Below are 10,304 nucleotides of genomic sequence, written 5' to 3'. Positions count from 1 at the left end.
ACAAATATAAATGAGTCCATACTTATGTAAACCAATAAGTGAATGAATGAATGGATAGATAGATAGATGATAGATAGATAGATAGATAGATAGATAGATAGATAGATAGATAGATTATAGATAGGAGAGAAGAGACGAATCTAGCATGGAAAAGAATTCCGAATATTTTTTTTGTAGATACTCCATCCTTAAGGAAAAGAAGTATAATTTCTCAATCTTTTTAAGTGTGGGCAGCACACAGTGACTGATTTCCAGAATACAGTATGGAAAAAAGGAAGAAAGAAATAGAAACACTATTTCAGCCAGGTGATCAAGATGAACAGCAACGGTGATAAAGCATGTCAATAGCATATTCCCTTGATATTATTATGTGATAAAATGGTATCTTAACCCTATGGTCCTAGCAGAAGCACACACAGTCTAACCATGAGAAAAAAATGAAACAAATCCAAAATAAGGTAAATTCTTGATTGCCCTCATTTAGTAAAGTATCTTGTCATTTCCTTTGGATGTCTGTGGGATTTTTTTTTATGCATGTAGCCCAAAAAATTCATCAGGTTTTGACATCTAGGCATCATTCTTTGTTCATTTTTTTTTCCTGGCACACAGTGAGAGAACTCAGTCTACACATTCATGTATTCTTTTATTTCAGAGGGGTTTCATTCCATCAAAAAGTTAAATATGCATATATTTTTTCTGTTTCATTTGTTCTGCTTTATTCAGAAAAATGAATCATCCAGTTTTAAGGGCTTCTGTTTTTGGCTTCCATATGAAACTTCTAATTAGTTGTTCTTGTGTGTAGGTTTTAAAGCATTGCCTATAACATTCATAGGTCTCATTCTTCATGTCTCTGACTTAGTACTCAACAATGATATCCATTGAGCTACACTTCATTGAACATAAACCGACATAGAAAAAGAAATTTTTTTCTTTTGGTTTCATGATCTATTCAATACCACTGAAACACAATAAGCACTTTGATACTTTATGGTTCACCTGCCATTACTGACATTGCTTAACATCTGTAAAGCTGAAATTCAAGTATCTTCTTGTACCTTTTTGAATATGTTTAGCCCTGCTTCCAAGTCATTTCTCTTAGATAACAGACTGAACAGTTGAAAAATAACATACATTTAGGCATACTGATTTTTGTGCACTTAATGCATCTGTTGCCCACAGAGTGATGCTCTCTTCTTCTTGCTTTGATTTCTACACTCCCAAGTATGAGCTGTATAATTTAAGGGGCATTAACAATTAAAGGTGCTCCTTTCCAAAATTCTGCATGTCTGTATTTTACAGAAATGTGAGATTATGAAATTGTCCTTCAATCAGTTCCTAAATTTTCAGGATCTGGTTTTGGCTTGTGGTCTTTCCTAATTATACTAGATATGTTGTTTCTTCTTTGCTTTTAGTTCTTTCCATGAGAAGTAATGGAATCATAATGAAACTCCACTGTTTTCATGCATATTTACATGTGTGTGAAATATAAGTATACAGATGATATACATCTGTTATTTTATATATTCATATACATATATACTTCATTAAAGATTTCTTCTTAACTCATTATTTTTTTAAGATAGATTTTCTTTATTAATAACCTCAACCAAATTTCTTTAGATATAGGAGTTTCAAACTCAAATATTTAGAAGAAAACAAGTTAAGATTGCATTATCCTGCAACTCATTAGCAGTAACATATTGCCAAGGGAAACAGCTTGGAAAGGAGGGTAGAAGGGAAGGGGAGTGAGGGAAAGAAGGTAAAGAAAAGGAATAAAATTGATCAAGTGGAATTCTTTTTTTAATTCTTGAGAACAATGAAGTTCTTGCAAGCACAGTTTGTTTCTGCAAATTATTTTCCAAATGGGTAAAAAATGGAACCAAAACAGAGAATCCCTTAAGAACCTAAAGAGGTGCAACATGAAAAGCTAAGATTATCCAGTAGCAAGTATTGCAGCCTTCAGTTGCCAGCTGCCTCCTCTTACTGCTCCCAGGAGTTAGTGGGATGAAAATGTCTTCCCTGTGATTGTTTTCATTTCTTTTCTCTCAGCATCTGAGCATGCATGGTTCAGTACCTTGAGGGGGTCGGATGTTTTTGCCTCATATGTGTGTGAATATAGGCCTTAGAGTATTCGATGCGGTAAAGAAGATAATCCTGAAACATGTGGAGCAAGTTGGTGGTGTTATCCCCAGCACTGGTGTGGCAAGGGAACAGCATGAAGGTCATGTAGAAAATGTTGCCCTCGGCAGCACTGATGTCTTTCAGCTCCAGAGGAGATTCCTTGTGGCTAGAGGACCTGTGGGGCTGTGGGGCTGGCTCTGTGTCCTTTGAACTGCAGCATGAACACTTTTCCAATGACCACACCAGCATCATCCTTAAAAATTGTGAAGACTCAGGATCCCTGGGTGGCGCAGCGGTTTGGCGCCTGCCTTTGGCCCAGGGCGCGATCCTGGAGACCCGGGATCGAATCCCACGTCGGGCTCCCGGTGCATGGAGCCTGCTTCTCCCTCTGCCTGTGTCTCTGTCTGTCTGTCTGTCTCTCTCTCTCTCTCTCTGTGACTATCATAAATAAATAAAAATTTAAAAAAGATTGTGAAGACTACTGTGACTCCATCCTGTTTACACTCACCATATATGGTCTCATCATCCCTCTAATGGATAGTTGCCCTGTTCTCTCCTTCCTTGCCCTCTTCTTGAAATTTGAAGAATTTCTCCAAGACAGAGGCAAGAACAATTTTTCAAAGATTTTATTTGTTTATTTATTTGTTTGTTTATTTATTTGTTTGTTTATTTATTTATTTATTTATTTATTTATTTATTTATTTATTTATTAGAGACAGAGGGAGACACAGGCAGAGGGAGAAGCAGGCTCCATGCAGGGAGTCTGACGTGGGACTCGATCCTGGGTCTCCAGGATCAGGCCCTGGGCTGAAGGTGGCGCTAAACCACTGAGCCACCTGGGCTGCCTAAAAACAATTTTATTTCAACATGCCAGCCTGATACACAATGGAATCCTTGGGTGCTGGTAGATTTTCAAGGTCATATAGCAAAGAGACATGATATCCTCATTCAGGATTTACCAAGAAACTCCCATACACTCTCTTTAATAACTCATCAGCACCATGTGCCTGAAGTTTCTTGTAGAATTTCAAAGAAGTACAGACCAACAGGATTAGGATTTGAAATATGATAGAGGACTCCATCGACATCTGCAAATGTTACTTCTACTGCTTCTGGTTTGTTACTGGCCTCTGTGACCATGAACTTGAGTGCCAGTGGCTCCTTGAGGATGCAGTTCTTCACCTCCAACAGGATCAGCACCTCAGCTACCCAGACCCCCGGAAGCCTGAAGCCACCTGCCAAACCGCTACCACTGCCTCACCAATAAGCTCGGTCCCTGCCAAGCTCCCCACTCTAGCTGGCTACTTCTGCTCTTACACCCACTTTTGCTAGCTGCTCAGTTGCGCGGCCCCATGGCGTCATTTCTGCCTCAATCTCTCATGAACACACACACATTACATTTCTTATCATACATATATTATCAAATGAAAGAAGCAGGCTACAAAATAGCATAGTTATATTTTGAAGTAGACTACAATAAGTTCCACTACCATTTTAATAGTTGTTTTTTCTTGGTGGTAAAACTGTTTGTGGTTACAACTTTATAGTATTATCTAAAATTTCATGAAAATTTATCTACATATATATTTGTGTGTTTATAAATGTATTTTCCTTTACAGTAACTAAACAAATTCTTCTTCTTGTGGAGCTAATATAACAATGTTTTTGTAGACCAAATTGATAGCCAACTTTTTTACATGTCATAATGCAAGTATACAAGAAAATTACAAAGATCTATCAAGGTTCAAAAGAGGATTATTGCTGAAAAATTCTTTAACGAAATTTTGCAAATCTATATACAAATCAAATGAATCCTGTGGTAAATTTCGTAAAGAAAAGAGAAAACAAAATCCTCTGTATGATAATAACCACCATCATATAGAATGTTAGTAAAATTCATGATTTTGCATATTAATTGCCTTCTAATATGAAGATAGGAGCAATAACCATGACTCAAATGTCTACATATAGCCTTAATCCCCTGCCACAGTCACCCTACTATTGCCTAGTCTCTGTTCCAGTTTGACCTTAACTTTGCGTGTATCTAAGGATTGGCAAACATGTTCATAGGCATTCTTGCCTGATCCCTGAGTGAAGTGAAAAACCGCGCCAACTGCTTCCTTATGCCCAGTTTCAACCATAGTTCTAACATAACTCTATACCTTCTGCCTAGGTACCAGCTATGGATCCTGATAGCAATCACGAATTATTCTAACCTAATTTCTGCTTAGTTGTAACCTCAATATGCTCTGACTGTTGCCACCCACATTCCACCCCAATTCTCTCCTCCACCTCATCTCCTTTACACACACATACACAAAAACCCTGTACATGTAATCACATCTAAATCTGTGCACATAACCAGTTATACTTTTTGAAAGCCATCCCAAGAATATATACGCAGAGCCTGATTCCTGATTGTGTTTTCCAGACACCTTGGCTCCTTTACTCTACCATCAAAACTTTCAGTAAGTAAACATAATTATTCTCCTGTCTCTTGAAAGCTCTAATGCTCTACCTTGGCTGATAGAGACTGGTCTTGGGATGATTTTAATCGTTTATCTCTTACTAGGTATCTATTCTCATTTAAGGATCTTTTGAACCTCAAAGTCAAGAGCCTTGTCTCTAATCCATTATTTACAATTGAATAGCCTTTCTGCAGTTTTATTTGAAGCAAGGAAATCTTGGATGATCTATATATTTGTTTGGCTTTCACTGAAAGTGTACTTTGGAAGGCAGACCTAAATGTCACTTATTTATTCTGTATTTCTACAAGTTTCTCTGCCTTTGTCGTCTATGTTTTGGAAATATCTGATTTTCTCTGACTGTGTTTTATTTTAAATAAATAAGATAATTGGAAAACAACGCTCTTAGAGAGCTATTCTTGTCATTTTATCCTTTAAGGAGATGAAGTTGTGGGTTACTTTATACGTCAAGTATATAATTATGTTATTACTTCAACTTGTCTTATTTTCTCCTCTAGTCTCTTTACATGTCTATGCAGATAAGCCAGGTTTGCTATTAAAATTTTGGATCTAAAATTCAACGTACAGCAACTGGAGATTCAAAAGGTCAGAGCAAATTAAGATGTGGTTTTGTTTTGTAAATAAATATCATAAAAAATAACTACGCTTTGCTTTTTGTACTAGGAGTAATTGGGATTAAAAGGCTTGCTCACCTGTTAGCAGATATTAAAATCATATATATTTTTAATGTTCTTAAATATTGTTCATTACTGGAATACTATGCCCCAGATAAAAAATTATATTGTACTTCATATAAAGTTAAACTAATTTATATAAAGCTCAACACATATTTTGTGCTCTTTCAAATTCTGCCCAAATGTGCATTTAATATAACACTGGGTCATAAATCTAATTTTTCAATCCCTTCAACAAGTCTAAGAATTAATATGAGTCCACTTCCTCGTGACAATAAGTAGTAAGGTCTGCCTGAAAATAATATATTCCTAGATTTAGGAAAATTTTTTCCTGTGTGGTTAGGGGGAAGATAAAGACAATACATAGATTATAAAGTGAGGCATAAAATAGATGAGATTAGGTAATTCAAGAAAAAATTAACAATGACTGACTTTACCCTTTTAAACTGCATACAAACACAACCTAGTCTCCAAATTTTCACACTTGTGTTCTATCCAACTTAGACCTTTCCTTCTGGGATTAGAAGTACTGACTACTCTCTGAGAAAGATCTTTCTTCTATTGATTTCCCCTTCATCCCATGCTTCCCTATGAATTATCTTTCCTATATATAGGTGGTTCAATTTCTTCCTCATCTTTCCTAACTGCAGTAGGACTACAGATATTGTAGCAATAAAGGGCAGGTATTATTATCCCCATTCCATGGATGAGGAAATTAAGCTCAAAGAGTTTATTACTCTAAATTAAAGAGCCATTAAAAAGAATATTCAAAATCCAACTGTGAGGCCTATTCTCATTCTCCAATAAGATATCTTTTCTAAAAAGTAAAGAATATTCTTTAAAAAGGAATTTTCTAGAAAGATATTGCTATAACAACTAAATTTGAACATTATATTATCTGTCACTTTGGCTATATTATCAAAAGTGTTCCTGGCCACACATTCTACATAGTACATTCCCTGATACCTATTCATTCACTAATTCAAAAATTTGGAAAAATATATGTAAAAACAGTAATGAACAGACAAGTTTGGTCCTGGCCTTCATAAAGCTTGAAGTCTTTTAGGGAAAAAGCAAAAACTGTAGTTACATGAGTGCACACCAAATGCTAATAAGCATTAAAGTAAACATTTGTCATGAGTTGCCAACACCAAAAGAAATGAGAATTACTGATTGGTATCACAGGTATTTGAATTGAGACAATAGGACATTACACAGGGGAAGTTAAATAAAATGCAAATTATCTGTTCACACTCTTATTTTTTAAATATTTTATTTATTTATCAGAGACACAGAGAGAGAGAAAGAGAGAGAGAGAGAGAGAGAGAGAGAGAGAGAGGAAGAAGCAGGCTCCATGCAGGGAGCCCAACTTGGGACTCAATCACAGGTCTCCAGGATCACACCCCGGGCAGAAGATGGCGCTAAACTGCTAAACCACCAGGGCTACCCTATTTTTCAGTTTCGATAAGGAGCCAAGAGATGGAATACAAGAGCACATGGAGAATAAAGCATGGGGAGATATCTTCCTATATGCCATTGTTTACATCCTACAAATTGGGCTTTTGCCTTGTTTTTTTGGTTTGGTTTTTGCTTGTTATGATGCTCTTGCCTTGTAACCTATATCAAATAATCAGCATAATCATATCCTCCTGTATCAAGACCCCATCTTGGTATTCTGCACAGCATGTCAAAACAGCACCCAGCTTCAAAAGGATTAATTTTATGTGTCCTTCTAGAGACTGGAGTGTTCTTTACCCAGGAGTACAAATGCTTCCATAGTCCATTTATGAAAATAGATTGCTAATATCTTTGCCCATTATAACTTCAAGTAGAATTTGAATTTCTTTCTCATTAACCTGAGTGGGCTAATTCTTTTTTCTTTCTTTTGAAAATCTTATTTCAAGTTTTCACTTAAATTCTAGTTAGTTAACATATATGGTAAAAACAGTTTCAGATGTAGAATTTATTGATTTATCACTTACATGTAACACCCAGTGTTCATCATGTGACCTCCTTAATATCCATCACCCATTTAGCCCATCCCCCACCCACCTATCTCCATCAACCCTCAGTTATTAAGAGTTAACAACTCTATTGTTAAGAGTCTCTTATGGTTGCTTCCCTCTCTCTCTCTCTCTCTCTCTCTCCTTTCCTCTCTTACAGTGGAATATTACTCAGCCATCAAAAGAATGAAATCTTAACCATTTGCAGTGATGTGGACGGAGCTAGAGTGTATTCTGCTAAGCAAAATAAATCACTCAGAGAAAGACAAATACTGTATGATTTCACTCATATGTGGAATTTAAGAAACATGATTGAGAACATTATATTATCTGTCACTTTGGCTGTGAAAATTATTCTCCAAATTTTCACACTTGTGAAAATGCATTATCATATGCATATGCAGATCAACATAATTCTTTCTTGGTATTTCAGACAGGCTACTTCTTAGCTTGCCATACCTGGGCAGATATTTCTAGTCTCTATCTTTTAGCTCTTATGGATATAGCTTTATTACTTAGATTATAGATATTACTTAGATTACTAAGCCTTAGGTCTAAAAACAGAGGGCACACCAGTTCCAAGGATCACAGAAATGTCAAAGATCAGGCAAAAACACAACAAAAGTTAAAAAAAAAAAAGGGGAGGGGATGAGAATAAGACTTCTGCTACCAGGAGTATGGCAGATTAGATAACATGAAAGACCATCCTACTATAAAATAATTCTACTTTAGAAAGAAGATACTCAGTGAAATATCATAGAAAACATAAAATGTAGGTTGATCTCTCAAAGCCAATAATTACCCACACTTTGAAAAAGGTAAAAATCACAAAATAAATTTGAAGTAGAAGTGATCAGATAGCAAGAAGGGAGAACCCTATTATGATGGAAAAAGGCAATGGAAGCACTGTTATTATGACACTAAGCCTTGATGTATTAAAAGGCAGAGAAGCTGAAATTAACATACATAGATTAATTCAGGAATCTCAAGAAAGAATAAAACAATTCTCTCTACCCAAAATGTGAAGTAGACACAAATCCTATTCAGAGAAAAACGTATAAAATTTAGCAACAGAAAAATTCCCAACACATCTAGACCAAGTAAATAAACTTCAAAATCAAAGATCCACAAGATCATAAGGAAGTCAACAACTATAATAGACAATCAGGAGCAACTGCAAACAACATACTTAAATGCAGAATATGTTAGAAATGTTTTTTTAATAAAGATTAGGGTCACAAGGATAAGAAAGGAACAATTTATTATCAAGAATGACCAGACATATTTCACAAAGAAATAAATGGGTCTTCCAGAAACCTGGTTGAATTTATATAAAGATACATAGATATATGATATATATATATATATATATATACACACACACATATACATTTGGATATTTATGAAAACATTTCAACATTTAATATTTTAAAATATTGTATATATATCTATTATATGCATATATAATTCATTGTATGTGTATAGAATTTATTATATAATCCAATCTGTTTTAAGAGTATATTGCTTTGGGATCCCTGGGTGGCGCAGCGGTTTGGCGCCTGCCTTTGGCCCGGGGCGCGATCCTGGAGACCCGGGATCGAATCCCACATCAGGCTCCCGGTGCATGGAGCCTGCTTCTCCCTCTGCCTATGTCTCTGCGCCTCTCTCTCTCTCTGTGACTATCATAAATAAATAAAAATTAAAAAAAAAAAAAGAGTATATTGCTTTGGGGATCCCTGGGTGGCTCAGCGGTTTGGCGCCTGCCTTTGGCCTGGGGCCCAATCCTGGAGTCCCGGGATCAAGTCCCACATCGAGCTCCCTGCATGGAGCCTGCTTCTCCCTCTGCCTGTGTCTCTGCCTCTCTCTCTGTGTCTCTCATGAATAAATAAATAAAATCCTAAAAAAAAAAACAAAACAAAAAAACAGTATAATGCTTTGGGCCACCCGAGTGGCTAGTTGGTTAAGTATCTACCTTTGTTTCAGGTCCTGATCTCGGGGTTCTGGGATAAAACCCTGCGTCAGGCTCCCTCTTTTCCTTCTCCCTCTGCCCTCCCTGCCAGCACTCATACTTCCTCTCTTGTGCATTGCTGTCTCTCTCAAATAAGTAAAAGAAATCTTTAAAAAAAAAAGAATATTGATTAATTTAGGGGCGCCCAGGTGGTACAGTCAGTTAAGTGTCCTACTCTTGGTTTCAGCTCAGGTCATGATCTTGAGTTTGTGAACTAGAGCCCTGCATTGGGCTCTGTGTCCATGATGGAATCTGCTTGAGATTCTCTCTCCTTCTCCCTCTGCCACTTCCCACTTGTGCTCTCTCTCTCTCACTCTCTCAAAATAAATAAATATTTTTTAAAAAATAATATATTGCTTAATTTAAAAATATTTGGGGAATTTCAAAGTTTGTTTCTGATTTATTGATTTCACTTCATTCTGCTAAAATCAGGGAACTTAAGTGTCTGATTTCAATTTTTTGCAGGTTCTTCCAACTGTTGTTTCACAGAAAACTTTAATTTTGCCTTCATTTTACAAACTACACTGGGGTGTCTGGGTGGCTCAGTTGGTTAAGCATCTGATTTTTGGATTCGGCTCAGGTCATGATCTCAATGTCCTAGGATTGATCCCTGCATCAGTGAGGAATCTGTTGAAGGATTCTTTATGCCCCTCCCTCTACTTGTTCTATTTCTCTAAAATAAATAAATCTTTAAAAAAATAAATAAAAATTAATAAATAAGTTTACTGTTCATGGCTAACATTTTTCTTTCCATATTTTAAAGATTTCAAAGCATTGTCTTATACTTTCCAGAGTGTCTCATGATTAGTCCAGTGAATTTTTAATTTTGTTATTCTTGATTTAGTTCCTTCTCCACATCTGCCTTCTCCAAAATTTATTTTTATCTTTGTTACGGAGCAGTTTGACAATTTATGTGTTTGTTGTTTTTGTTGGTGGTGGTGGTGGTTGTGTGTTTTTGCATTTATCCCGTCTGCTATTCTATGAGGTTTTTGGATTTGTGGTTGGTTGTCTT

General features: G+C 36.1%; 1 pseudogene; it reads right to left on the bottom strand.

The window, feature by feature from the left end:
• Positions 1-1,996: 1,996 nt before the first annotated feature.
• LOC129518056 (actin-related protein 2/3 complex subunit 2-like) overlaps positions 1,997-10,304 on the bottom strand; it is a 32,229-nt pseudogene continuing 23,921 nt past the window's right edge.

This window comes from Nyctereutes procyonoides, unplaced genomic scaffold (assembly GCF_905146905.1).
Source record: "Nyctereutes procyonoides isolate TBG_1078 unplaced genomic scaffold, NYPRO_anot_genome, whole genome shotgun sequence".
Lineage (NCBI taxonomy): Eukaryota > Metazoa > Chordata > Mammalia > Carnivora > Canidae > Nyctereutes > Nyctereutes procyonoides.
This window is presented reverse-complemented; position numbering and strand designations above follow the sequence as displayed.